The sequence below is a fragment of the Pleurodeles waltl genome, chromosome 6 (assembly GCF_031143425.1).
Source record: "Pleurodeles waltl isolate 20211129_DDA chromosome 6, aPleWal1.hap1.20221129, whole genome shotgun sequence".
NCBI classification, from domain to species: domain Eukaryota; kingdom Metazoa; phylum Chordata; class Amphibia; order Caudata; family Salamandridae; genus Pleurodeles; species Pleurodeles waltl.
Genome location: NC_090445.1, coordinates 1,468,853,975 through 1,468,868,206, shown reverse-complemented (window position 1 = coordinate 1,468,868,206; position 14,232 = coordinate 1,468,853,975).

The window sequence follows — 14,232 nt, the reverse complement described above, 5'->3', positions numbered from 1 at the left end:
ACCCGCAGAGGATCCAAAAAATAATTTAAAAAACCCCAAAACTTGTTTTGTTACATTAACAAAAACGTAAGATATTTTATATTCAAAACATATGTGAATTTCAACCCTTAAAAACTATATAAAGTATATTTATTAAAGAAAAGGATTTCTAGAGTTAAAAAAATATTGAATTAAATATGGAAATGAAATTGTAGAATACTTCGTACTAAAAAAAAAACCTACAAATTTTATGAAAAAAACTAATATTAGAGAGACATTATGATTAGGAAATATAACTCGATAAAACCACAGAAATTCACTTAAAAAAAACAAAGATAATAGGGACGCTATACTTAGTAAATAGAATTTCAAACAACCTTTCAAATTCACTGAAAAAACAAAGGTTATAGACACATTATAGTTAGAAAATATAAATAAAAAAAAAACATAGAAATTTGCTGAAACCAACAACGATTACAGGGTTGTTATAGTTAGGGAATAAAATTTAAAAAAACTTAGAAATTCACTGGAAAAAAACAAAGCTTCGAGGTACTTTACCCATACAAAACCCATAGAAATTCAGCAGTTATAGTTACTATAGCTAATTATAACTCATGAATCTGCCATTCACTGCTTATGACCTCACATATTACATCACTGATAATGCCCTTTAGCAAATTCCTATTGGCGATTCAAAATTGCTCCGATCCGTGTATAAAAAAATCATCATCATATGCTATACTTGAATTTAAAAAATACCACCCGGTAGTCATCATGCCAAGTGGTAATAGAATGTGAATGATAAATAATCTATTACAATGTAAAAGACATGACACAGAGCGTAACCACGCTTACTGAAATCACATCAAAAGTCGTTCTGCACATCAAGCCTGATAGTACATGTTACAAATAGCACTGCTTTAGAAAATATCACATACACTTAAAAACACTTATATGCTAGTCTACTAATAGCTGATAGCTGCAAAACATTCAAGCCAAGTGGACAAAAAATAAATCAAACTAAAATGTAATTTATAAGTAATGAAAACTGGTTAGCTGACAATGCTCATATTGGGTGAAGTGAAGATACCTGAACGGAAATGAAAAATTAAGAAAAACAGTTAAAACCAGCTTAAAATCCTGAACACTCTAGAAGTCATAAGAAGAAACATACTGTTTGTTACAATACAACCTCAATTAACCCAAATGTACTGCTATTTCTTCTTCAGAATAACACATAATGGTACTAAGGCATTAAAGTTAAGAATACATCTCTACTGAGCTCCATGCTCTTCCTTTCAACTTCAAAGGCTTCAGGTGTGCTACAGAATATCTTCATATGGAACAGCTCACCATATGGCATTCTGTAAATCAAATTAGTGAGGTGCACACTTGTAACATGAAGGAGGCTATAACCCAATTCGGCTTACAAAATAACTTTGCTTCCATATTTATCCTCTACCACAGATATTACAATATCCAAAAATTCAAATGTAACCTGTCAGAAATTGGGTTTCTGGTTGGCAGAGGCATGCACCGTGTTCAAGCAGGAACCACAATCCTAGCCAGGGTAAGTGAGTTACATACCATAAAAGATGATGCACCATCATCATGCCTCTCAGCCGGTGAGGCGTTGAGGCTAATGGGGCTTCGTGGATCTTGTGCTGCACAGTCAGTGTTGCAATGTGCTGGTCCTCAGTGGCAGCGGCGCTGCATCAGCGTTGAGGTGAGATGCAGCGGTTCTGATTGGTGCAGTGATGGCGATGCATCGGTTCTGCTGGATCAGCACATGGAAACCCACTTCCAAGGCACCAGTACTGGATTGTCACTTTTTGGTAGGGTAGAACTTACAGTTGGGAGAGTCCAGCAGCTGTAAGAGAGGTGACTGAAGACTTTGATGTCCCTGAGACTTCAGAATAGGAGGCAATCCAGCAAGCCCTTGGAGTCACTTTGGTTCTTGGGATGTAGAGATGCAGGTCCAGTTCTTTTCACTCCCATGCAAGGAGGGCAGCAGGCAGCATGGCAGGTACAGCAAACCAAGGGTCCAGCAAAGGCCAGCAGAGTTGCAGCCGAGTTTAAGCAGTCCCTTTAAGAGCACAGCAGACCATCTTCCTGGGAGAATTTCCAATTGGGACCCGACAGATATTTTGAGTTTGGTGTCTCTTGACTCACAATTTAAATTCACAACTTATGGTAAAGTTGGATTATAAATTGCAAATCTGGAAAACCCACTTTTAGAAAGTTGGCAGTTTCTTATTTTAACCATATTGTGCCTATTCATGTCTCTGAATACACATTTGGGTAGGTGACAGCTGGGCTCTTGTGCACTCCTTCTAGACAGCTACATACAAAGGGAGCTTAGGTGTGCCTTTTGGGCCATACACACCCTGATGGGCCATTTACATCTTGATGGTTCATCACATGCAGGATGGGAGGGAGAAGGTGGCACATCTGAATGGGCTGGATCCTGATCCCTTACAAAGGGCTGCATAGCCTCTTGTAGTGTGTCTGGAGCCAGGGAAGAAAGAGCAGTGACTTTGGGTACTTAAAAGGCCTCTCTTTGAAGTCTCCTCCACTTCAAAGGCACAACTGGGTACAAGTACTGGATCCCAGACACCATCAAATCAGTACAGTTCTGTACCTGAGGACATTCTGCCAGGAAGAAGGATCGCTGTGCTGCTAAAGGGACTGTGACTCTGCTGAAATTCTGCTGGACTTTGCTGGACTCTTACTTTCACATAGCTGCACCAACTATGTGGCTCGGAACCAGCGCAGTGCCTTCGGCCTTGACCCATTGCTTTCACATCACCGGCTGTGCAGCTCAACGACGACGCTTTGGATTCATTGCAAAGGGTTCAATGCCACATCTCTGCTCGAGGATCGACGACTGCACATCCCAATGATGACTCATCCCCTGACTGTGTGGATTTGAACCTATATATCACCTTTCCATTGTCTCCTCTGCTCCTCGCATCAGATCTTCAATGTCAACGCAACCCTCCATACATTGTACTGTTTCAGCGGGACAAGATTGGTCCCTGTAGCCGGCCCGTGCTCCATTGCAGTCGGCCTGACCTTTGGATTTACCCCAGTCTATTGTGACTAAATAGCCCCGGTTGGCGCTTTAAGCTTTTAAGCACTACATTTGGAAATGGTCCTAGCAAAAATTCATATTTCGACTTCTACTAGTTGGAGTTTTGTCATTTTGGTCTTGTTTTGATCATTAAATTCAGACCTATTTTTCAAACTTTTTGTGGATTATTTTTGTGTGGTGTCTTCTCTGTTTTAATGTTTTAAGTGTTGCACAAATACTTTACACATTGATTCTGAGGTTAAGTCTGCCTCCTCTGAGCCAAGTTACCATATGGTGAGCACAGGTTAATTTAGGATTGTGGTTCATTCTTGTGCAGGGTGCTTACACATGCTAACCAGAAACCCAATTTCTGTCGCCCCACGGTGGACTGTGGCGCGAGGCGAGCATTCGGCTCGGGGCCCAGCCGCGCCCCCTTTGTTCTTTACTTTCTCACACGAGGTCCCAAAGTGGGCATGGGGCCTCAGCAAGTCTTGGGCATGGAGCACCCTCAATAATACTATGGCACATTCCCCCCTACCCCTCACTTACCTGGTGAGCCTGTCCTTTTTCCTCTTTTCTCTCTTTTTTCTTCTTTTGCTCATGTTTTTATGTTTACATTTAGCAGCCATGTTCTTTCTTTTTTCCAACATGCTTTCTTTTTCCCTGCATGCTTTAGGACCTTCTTTCAAAATGGCGTCTTTTCTCTATATGCTCCTATGCTTCCTTCCCAATCCAGTATGGTGACTTTCTGCCTCCTGTTGGTGATTTCCTGTTCTAAAGTATATAAGGTGAGTGATTCATGTTCTCCTTGCGCTGCAACACTTCCTTTGATGGTGATCTTCGCTCCTGTTGTTTTTTTCTCCAGTTTTTTTCCTCGCTTGTTCCAGTTTCTTCCAGTATTGTTTTCTTGTTGGAAGACTTACCTTTTTGCTTATTTTTGTTCCAGGGAGTTCCTGCTTTAGAGGTTTTTCCCTTTTGGGTTTTTTCCTCTGGGACTCCTGCTGGAGGGCACGGACTGCGTTTTGGCATTCCTTCGTTGGCAGCACTGTGGCTGCCATAAAGGGCCACCCTTACCTTGGTCAAGACAGGACCCTTCTGCAGTTCCAGTGGGCCAAGGACATAAACGACGAGTAGAACGTGACAATTTCTAACACTCGCATACACAAGAAGGGCCTACATTAATTTTGGTGTCATCCACATCAATAATGTATTGTTCTTGTAACGTTTTCCCAAGAGATAAAGAAACATATGCCATACACTCTTTAAAAAGCATTTGAGTCAATGCTGATTTATACACAATGCAAACTTAAACCTTGAGATTTATGTATTGCCACAGCAAAAGCTAAATAAAAGGAAGCTGTTTTCTTCAAATATATAATCTTTAATTAATAGAAAGCTTGACATTGTTCTTGTAATCTGTCTGTTTCTTAATATTGTCAAATTTGACAATAACAAATCCAATGCCATAATATCTTTTGCATTGTATACATTTAACAATATGTTCCATTGCTCCATTGGCAAGTCCTTGTTCTATATCCAAATTGTGTTGTAAAACAGAACGTCTAATTTTGCACATAAATAAGGGCCTGATTTAGATATTAGTGGATGGACTTGTGACAGATATACCATTGGCCAAAATCTAAATCCAATTGGATATAATGGGATTAGATTTCAGCAGCCAGGATATCCGGCACAATAGTGATGGAGTAACCCCTCCTCCAATATCTAACTGAGGCTGTAAGTCTTTTTCTAATCCAGCTATTCGAGACACAGATTTCTCCATGTTTAATATTTTTGTAGCTCATGAGCTTCAAATGAATCTTTGCAAGGCAAATGTATAATTTCTTGGTTTTCCTTTGATAACATTACTATATTGAAATTGTTGCATTATTTTAGGGTTGGCCTCAAACAAACAACAGGTAGTGTTTGAAAAAGAAGGCATAGCTTCTACTGCACATTTCAAATGTGGGAATAAAGTGGATATCCTTCATGTCTGAAGATTCTTTTTGCTACTTTCTGTAACAATTCCTAGCCTAATGTCTGTCAAGATTTTCTCACATTCTTTGTCATCTGCATCTCTCATATTTTGTGTCAGTTCATTGTACAAAAAATTTAACCAAAAATTAAGGTTACATATACCACCTAAGGGGTTTCTGGATTCTTTAACTGTCGTAGTTTAAATAATTGACTCCGCTTTAATTGGAATACGTTGAAGTAGAATACCAAAAAGGATGACCTGTTTACTACCAGATTATCATGTTCAGTCTTCAGTATTTCTTCTATACGTAAGTGAACAAAAGCCAGTATCAAGGTGGATACCATACTAACCTCATATATAATCAAAAAGTGTAGGTTTTCAGAACTCTATGAAGTTCTTGTGAAGTATCACTATTTAGCTTTAAATATTCAAGTTTATCATTGTCCTCCACCGATAGTATTAGCAGTCGGTGTAATGTTATTCCTTTAATATTATGTGCGGCTAATCCTGTTGGAGTTGAAATGACACAAGATAAAGTTAAATTGATGAGATTCTAAAGGTAAGCTGTTATAACTTTTATACAAAATGTTTACCAGCACCAACTTGGCCTGATATATATTTTAAATATAGGCTGATATTCAGAACTTATACATAAACCATTGTCATGCTGTAATCCATGATCAACACTTGTTTTGATTTAATCAAATGTTGCACGTTGATCACAATTTAATTGTGATAAGATGTTCTCAATATTTTCTTCTTCCTGATGTATTTCTCCCATAGCAAGTTAGACCTCACCCATAGCAATTGTATCTACATTTACAATATTTGTTACTCCAAGAGAGTCAGCCGCACTTCTATTAAATATTTATTTGTACTTGTAGTATTACATAATATTTCAGATTAGATTTATTTTTTCCATCTAAATTTTCTTGGTCCATCATGTGAACATAAATCTTGAACTCTGTTATTATGATACCTCATAAGAAATAAATGTTTCAATCTATTCATCTTCTTTTTGCCATGGTTTAAAAATCTGTGACAGTGCTAAAAAAAAAAATTCTTTGTTTGCAGGATTATCATATGTAAGTTTCTGGTGATCAAGTAGTGTAGGTTTTAAATGACGTATTCAGCAACCGTCTGTTCCCTTTGCATGAAATTTTCCACTATGAACATCCTCAACAACATTATTTCTGTAAGAATACCAACTTCATAGAGTGACATGTTGTCCAATAAAGGACTTCCGTTAGGATAGTATATAACTAATAAATTTGTTTTCACAAAGCCCTAGGTTTCAGGATCAAATGAGCTAGATATACACTTCCGGGATTTAAAAAAAAAAACTCTTCTTCACAAGGACGCCAATACTAAATGAAGACATGTAATGGTGTGAGATTTAGCATATAAATGGTTTCACGCCTCATAAACTTTTCTATGAGATAGCATATGAAGGCTAAATAGATACAGCCTTTGTATTAAAGATTACTCTACAGAAGTGTCTTCCTTTGCTTACTACATATCATTTTTCTAAGCTTTAGTCATATATGAAGTCACATACTGGGCAACAGCAGTTGAATTATCAGCAACAAATTAGATATCAATATTTGTATTCCACATATGCAGTATTAAACGATTATAGTCATTGATCCGCTGTGCTGCGTGTCCTCTTTTTAAATTGTATGTGTTTTATGGGGATTTTCCTTAATCAACATGTCTAACAGAAGACATAAAATTATTCCAAACCAAAATTTAGTATACTGTTTTGACCTGTTGAAAAGTTTTCTTAAACAGTATTTTGTGAGTTTGCAATATAATAACTTGTTCAAACAATTGTTTGCTTCTTTCTTTATTTGGAATGTCACAAGTAAAATACTACTCAATAAACTGAAGAACCGATTCATCAGAGTCACATTCAAATTTTGGTGCTTTTATCCCATAATATGAATATGAGGTGCACCCCTGGCTTGGTACTCCTTTTCCCAAAGGAATTCAACCACCTCTCCCTGGTTTGTTTTTATTTGTTAGGAACGTAAGCACAGTTTGGAATTTGTGATTAAAGAATCTGCAAACAGTTGCTGGATCTAAAGAACATAATTTCTGTGATGTTTTCACAGCCACATCTGTCAAATTATTGGTAGCCTCTAGTAGAAAAGTGTATAAACCATCCCATAGGTATTCAGCACAACTTAAAGAAAGAAACCAAGTTGATTTTTCCAAATTCCTCAAAATACATTTTAGTTCTCCATGTCTTCTGAACCAGAATTCATTTGTACCTAGTTGACATGCTATGATATTAATTAAGTTATATTGCAGGTTGTCATCATTGCTTTCAACTTTCTGTAGGACATATTTAGCTGCTATGTTATTAACTCCTGTCCCAATTTGCATCACATGCACAGCAGCATAAGAGGTAGTAGATAATTCACATTCATTTAGTAAAGTAAAAATGTAGAATATGTTTTGCCTAAAACAAGATATTCGGAGGCAGCTATTGGCATAGAATGGCCATCATGTTGCCCTCCTTTTCCTGTTGGAAATAAAAGTGTATAACATTGAGCTTCTAAAGTTTTTATTTCCTGTAGCCTTTCTCATCTAATAGAGTTCTAAAGGCATCACCCAATACATCTTTTGAATGCAGTTGGTGTATACTATAGTGCTTGTATATTTCTCATTACTGTTATTAATTTTCTGAAAGTGGCCTACATTACTTTACTCAGGAAGCAGCAGGTCATTGGTGGCTATGAAGTCATTCAGTTCTAAGATTCTGTTAGTGTATGTTATTTTGTAACAAGTATGATCTAACATATTTATATTTTGGAAATGCTTATCAATTCTTGCCAATTTATTTTAGCTTTTGTTGGAACTCCATCAGCTAGCACAACTGAAGGTTCTCCTAATATGTGCTGTACTCCCACAGTGTCAATATGTGCTTTTAAATCTAATGGGAGGTAAACAACCTTTCCTTGTAATGCACAGACTCATTCTTGAGCTTGACATTTTCCAGATTTTGGTTGCAATCGCATAATAGTTTGAAAAGGATGTAAAGTTTGTATTAGGATATGTTCATGCAATTTTCAAATTTTGTAATTCAGCAGGTATAGAGTAAACTTCCACATTATTCCAAATTACATGGGAAGGCATAACGTTGTGGTCAAGTTTTACAAGGCAATAATAAAATACAATTTGATCAGAGCAAACATCATATCTGTTTTCCACGATGATGGCAAGTTTTTCTCCAAGCTACTCTATCTTATTTTTTTCTCTTTTTTTCCACTAAATCAAAATATTCTATTGGTTTTGTGGAATAGCAAAATATCAAAATTATACTGTTTAAAGTCCATAATTGTATTACCCTTTGTAGTTTCTAGGTAAAACATATGTGTGGAGATTTTATCCTCATACTGGCCACCAAGTATTTTGATTCCAAATACTTTGTAATTCATAGGACCTTGTCTGGATTACAGTGTAACAGAGCATCATTAATTATCTCCAATTGTATTTCTGGCCCTTTAACAAAGTATAATATTTGTAAAAGTTTTCCTGTACTGGAATGATGAATTGAAAGCATTTTAATGTAACGAAAATTCGAATTGCACATATCTTTTTTAAGGCAGCCTAAACTATGGCCTTGCAGTTGTGTAATTCTGTGACATGGGCAGTTGTCCAAAGTTTTGCAAAAGTTTAATTTTATCTTGCAAATATTTTTTTTAAATACTAATACACTTTAGAAGTAGTTTCATAGATTTTGTCTTAATTTTGCATATTGAGGTTTAATTCTATTGGTAATTAGGATTTTTACAGCTTTTTTCCAAAATCCTGTTGTGGGTGATCCATGCCATTGGTCACTTTTTTCCTCTAACCAACAACAGATGGATGCATCCTTTCATAGCAACGTTCTTGATTGTTTATAGATAGGACCCCCTCAGTATATGTGCAGTAACCTTCTTCGTGAAGGTGTGTTTCACTACTAGACATATGTCTCCACCAGCTTCCAAATATGTTTGGGAAATGTAAGCAATTCAAAGTTTTCTTGCCTGTCTTACATAATATTAAATTGATTGTTAAAATAAATAATTTTCTGTTCACTGCAAAGGAATTTTCCACAATTAACTGAACATATTGTTTATGTTTGTTTAGCAGTATGGATTTTGTAAAAAGGAATACTTCTCAGTAAACTTCCAAGTACTCTATTTGTAAACTGTTTACAGATAATGGGCCTCATTACGTCCCTGGCATACGGCGGTAATTTGGGGAAAGGTACTGCCAACAGGCTGGAGGCATCTTTTCCCAAATTATGACATTGGCTCCAGCCAAACTGCCAATGTACCACTCCTTCCGCCAGGGTGGTAACAGCCTCCGGACTGGAGACTTCGGTCTCCAGTCAGGCAGCCGTCACAATCCCACCCTCGGGATTATGACCCCACCTACCACCATGGTTTTCGTGGCAAATCTACCGCCCCAAAACCATGGCAGTAGGTACTATCAGTGCCAGGGAATTCCTTCCCTGGCATTGATAGGGGTTATACCCCTCCTCCCTCCCCAGAGCTCTACCCCACCCTCTCCCGACCCCCCTGACTTCCACACACCCACACGTGCACACATACACACACCCATACCCACATCCACCCACACATGCACTCATACATACCCACACCCTGCAACACACACTAACATACATTGTAGCATACACGCATTCACAACGCACAACATACACGTACCCTCACATTCATTCATTCACGCACACATTCCATGTGACTCACACCTGCATGCACACATACAAAACATACACCCCACACACACACACACAACACCCCCACACATGCACACAACGCCCCCCGACCCCTCTCCTGTCGGTGAACCCAACTTACCTGCTTGCAGGGGATCCTCCAGCAGGAGACGGGATGCGGCGCTGCTGCCAGCAGCAGCGTCCGCCAGCAAAACACCGCCATGCCATAGCATGGCTCATGATACGGTAGGCCGTGTTTTTCTGGTGTGGTGCTGCTGCTAGGAGCATCGCCACCTTACTGCCGCCGCCACTATGACCATTGACGGAATACCGCCAGCCTTCTGGCGGTATTCCGTGTACGGTCAAAATGCGGTTGGTGGCTGGTAGCCACGGCGACAGTATGTTGCCGGCTGTCGCCGTGATGGTAGGAGGCATTTACTGCCAATGTCATAATGAGTCCCATTATTTCTTATGGTCTCCTTCCTTGCATGACTATACAAAAAAGAGCACTTCACCTGTTTCTTTTTGTAGTTACGTTCTTTACACATACTAGCATGGTTGGGTTCATTTTGTGCTTACAGAAGCATATTATCAGAACAAGCTTGTCTCTTTCTTTGCAAACATGCAATTCTACTCTTATCATTTTCCTTTCTAGATCATCAACTTTGTTCTTTTGGAGGTGTGGGTACTTTTTCTCCTATACATTTGGAGTACATTTTCATTTTTCTTTTTTCAGGCAATATTGGGTTATTTTTGTAGCCTACTGGTAAATGTAATGCAATAGCTATTTGTGTTAAATCCACATTTTCTTTTATAACAAACCATATTATTGAGTATTTTTCACATGTGAGTGTAGTTAGTTTGAGTTTCACTTTATTTCTCAACAAACCACCAAATACATCACAAATAATTAGTGTGCTACATTTGTAATAGTATAGTCTGTTGATTTACAATGGCAAATGACCTTCAATTGTAGTAAAACTGCTGTATCTACCATGTATTATGTTAAAAGTTTACAGTCTATACTTTTTAGGAATGAATGGGCTTCTCTAGTACTCTTTTGGCCGCATTACCAGCCCAACATAATATTGAGCCAAACAACCTGTTTCTTTCAAAACTATAATATGTTCCATATAAGGTCATTAGCCAGTGTTCTAGGCTAGTATATACAACTTTCACTTTTCTGCATTCAATGACTGCTTATTGTGTATTTGGTTGTGTTCAAAGAAAATGCTTTGTGCATGGATAATTGGTCAAAGTCATATATTTTGGGCTGGAGAATATGCCAAGGAAAAAAGAAATTAGCATAATTTAGGTATGGCAAATGTTCAGATCACATGGTTAGCTAAAAGAGGTTTAAGGTGGAATAACATACTACCTCTACTTTAATCACTAATTGTGAGCTTCCCCATTTTATCATTATTGCTTTTGAGGGCAATGATAATGGTCACCTCACCGCTGCACAAATGGAGATGAAAACAACTTTCACATCATTATTTTTTTTCCTCACACCTGTTTTGTCTATTCTAATATTTGCCAAAGGATAAAATGGAAGTACTCAATTCAAAATGCAACAAAGTATGAAAAACACACAGACGTATCAACAAAAGTGTCTCCATTCCTAGGAGATCACAATATGTCCTTCATGTGTCACCTCACCATTATGGTCCTGATGACGACCTTTGCGGATGGGAAACTCTGTCACAACCATGACGATTTCCCATCCGCTGTATTACAAGCTCATTATATCCTATGGGACTTGTAAAATGGCAGATGGGATATCTGTCATGTTTGTGACAGAGTATCCCATCCGCCTAGTACGTAATCATACTTCCGTTTATCCTGCAGATGGTGTTCATTTCACTGCAACTGGCAATAGCATCTTCATTAACAACATCTGCCAACTCCAACTACAGCATAGCTAAATCCAAAATACTCTGTTTTAATAAAAGGCTCCTTTAAGAGACAACTTAAGAGGAGCATGAGTATGAATCAAAATATGGGTTGTTTTAAAAAAAAACTGTTACAGTATTGCGGTGCTGTCTGGAGTCCCAGGTGGAAAACCATGGTGCTCCACAAATTAAAAAAAACACAATAATACATTTTTAAACTTTATTGGCTACATATCATATCTATACTGACCTATGCTTTTCCATAGACAAAGCGTCTTTTGGTTTGCTGTAACTCTTGCCCAGTTTGATGAATCTTTAAGAAATGTTCCCCCCAATTTGTTTTTAATTCATCTCAGCTCCTTCCTTGACATTTTTGGGATGATCAGTCAAGCGGGGCCTGAGAAAAACTGGAGGTCCCAAAAGCAAATTTCCTCATGCATTTTCCATAGACTTCTTTAGGCAGCGCTACCAGAAAAAATGCTGAACGGAATTACACCAAATTTAGCTGAAAGCTAGATCTAGGCCCGCAGATTGTGCTTTCTGTGATTTAGTTTAAATCAGTTCATAAGTTTTTGAGAAATTAAGGTTAAAAAATAAATGCATATCTGGACGGTTGGGTCCAAGCGACTCTTGCAAGAGATCCTCGAACTGAAATAGAAAATAGAGCGTTCTGTTTGGCCCAGGGAGCTTTTTTCCCCTTGGGCGGATTCGCTCCCACAAGAGTCAGACTAATACAAGAGTGAGCACTCTGATTGGCTGCCAGCAACATGAAAAAAATGAAAAAACATTTGCCTGCAGCCATTAGCGGACTTGTGGACTTAGTCCTTTGTCCTGAAGTTTTATCAAAAAATAATATAAGGGGATAGGTTAGAGATACATGGCGGTTGGGGGTTGCCCCAGGTAGGAACAGGGGCACCCACCTATATCTTATACATGCCCCTAGGGGTGGGGTCCCCAGGGTCAAAACACACCCAGGAAGAGGGACTACACAGCAGCTATTTACAGTAATATGTTATCATGGGGGGATGCACTGCTGAGAATCCCACATATTACATCACTCATGAAATTTTCTATGACATAATCGATAATAATACTGCAACATTTGTAATGAAATAATTGATGAGAAAACTGTGTTTGGGGGGGCGCCAATTATAGGTGCTTGTGATGACTGTAACTATAACTGGTGAATTTTTTAGTTTAAAACATTATGTTAATACTAAACAGTTCACTTAACTATAACGTTACTTTAAACTTTGTTTTTTCTGCGAATATAGAAAAAATATGTGTGTGTGTGTATATACATATATATGTATATATATAAATATATATATATATATATATATATATATATATGTATATATATATATATATATATATATATATAGAGAGAGAGAGAGAGATCAGAGAATTAGATTTATAGATATGTTTGAGTTCGAAAAACAGCCATTAAAAAAAATACAATTTAAAGTAGATGCTATCTTGATATTCAAATGAATGAGTTTTGAATGCATGTGAAACACTTAGGGCCTCCTTACAACTCTAGCAGTCTTCTCAGAAGGTCCTGGTGACAGCCACCAGAAGACCACCACTAAACAGCCACACATCCTACACCGCCAGGACACAGGGGGGCGGGAAAGAGACGGTTCCACCACCAGTACTGCCACCCTGACAACTTACCACCCACCAGATTACAACCCAGAAATCAGCACAGGGGTACTACCATGGCAGAAAACCATTGGCGGTGCAAACCTCTGCGCACTAAAACTCACCTCAGACAGAATACAACAACATATTGGCCAGTTCGAAAACCCCACATCTGACACACATACACACAGCAGATACACCTGCTAACTGCAATATATACCACACACCCACACAACCCGCAATCCTTTGCTACCAAAACAACAATTGCATACACCGAGAGCAGGCAAAAATCAATAGACACCACCTTTACATTTTAGGCACACATACATATTTCACTCAGCATACACCATTCAACTGCACAAACAACACAATGCACACATAACGAATACACACAAACACCACAGCCGACCATCACATACAACTAAACACCAACACCCCCACAAGGATCCTACAATGCATCCTTGCATACCCTACCACCCCCACCCACAACACAACCACCACCATGTCCCGACAAAAGCACCTACTCTTCCCAGACGATGAGTTTTAGTTCATTGTCGATGAAATTTTCAGGGTAGAGCCACAACTGTTTGGAGCACAGGTCCAGCAAACATTCAGTGCCAGGAAAATTGAGTTATGGTAGAGAACTGTTGACAGGGTCAACTCAGCAGGCAACCATCGACGCATAAGGGAGGACATCAGAAAGAGGTAGAACGACCCACGGGGGAAGGCGCGTTTCATGACATCACACCACCAGATTGCTGTGCAGAAGAATGGCGGTGGGCCCCTACCTCCTCCCCCAGAGTTCACATCGTGGGAGGACAAGGTCTTGGACATCCAGCACCCAGAGGGCCTGACTGGAATACCCGGAGGACTGGACTCTGGTAAGTAACGTACCACCCAAACACTCCCCAATTCACTCAATCTGCACTACACCTCCCAC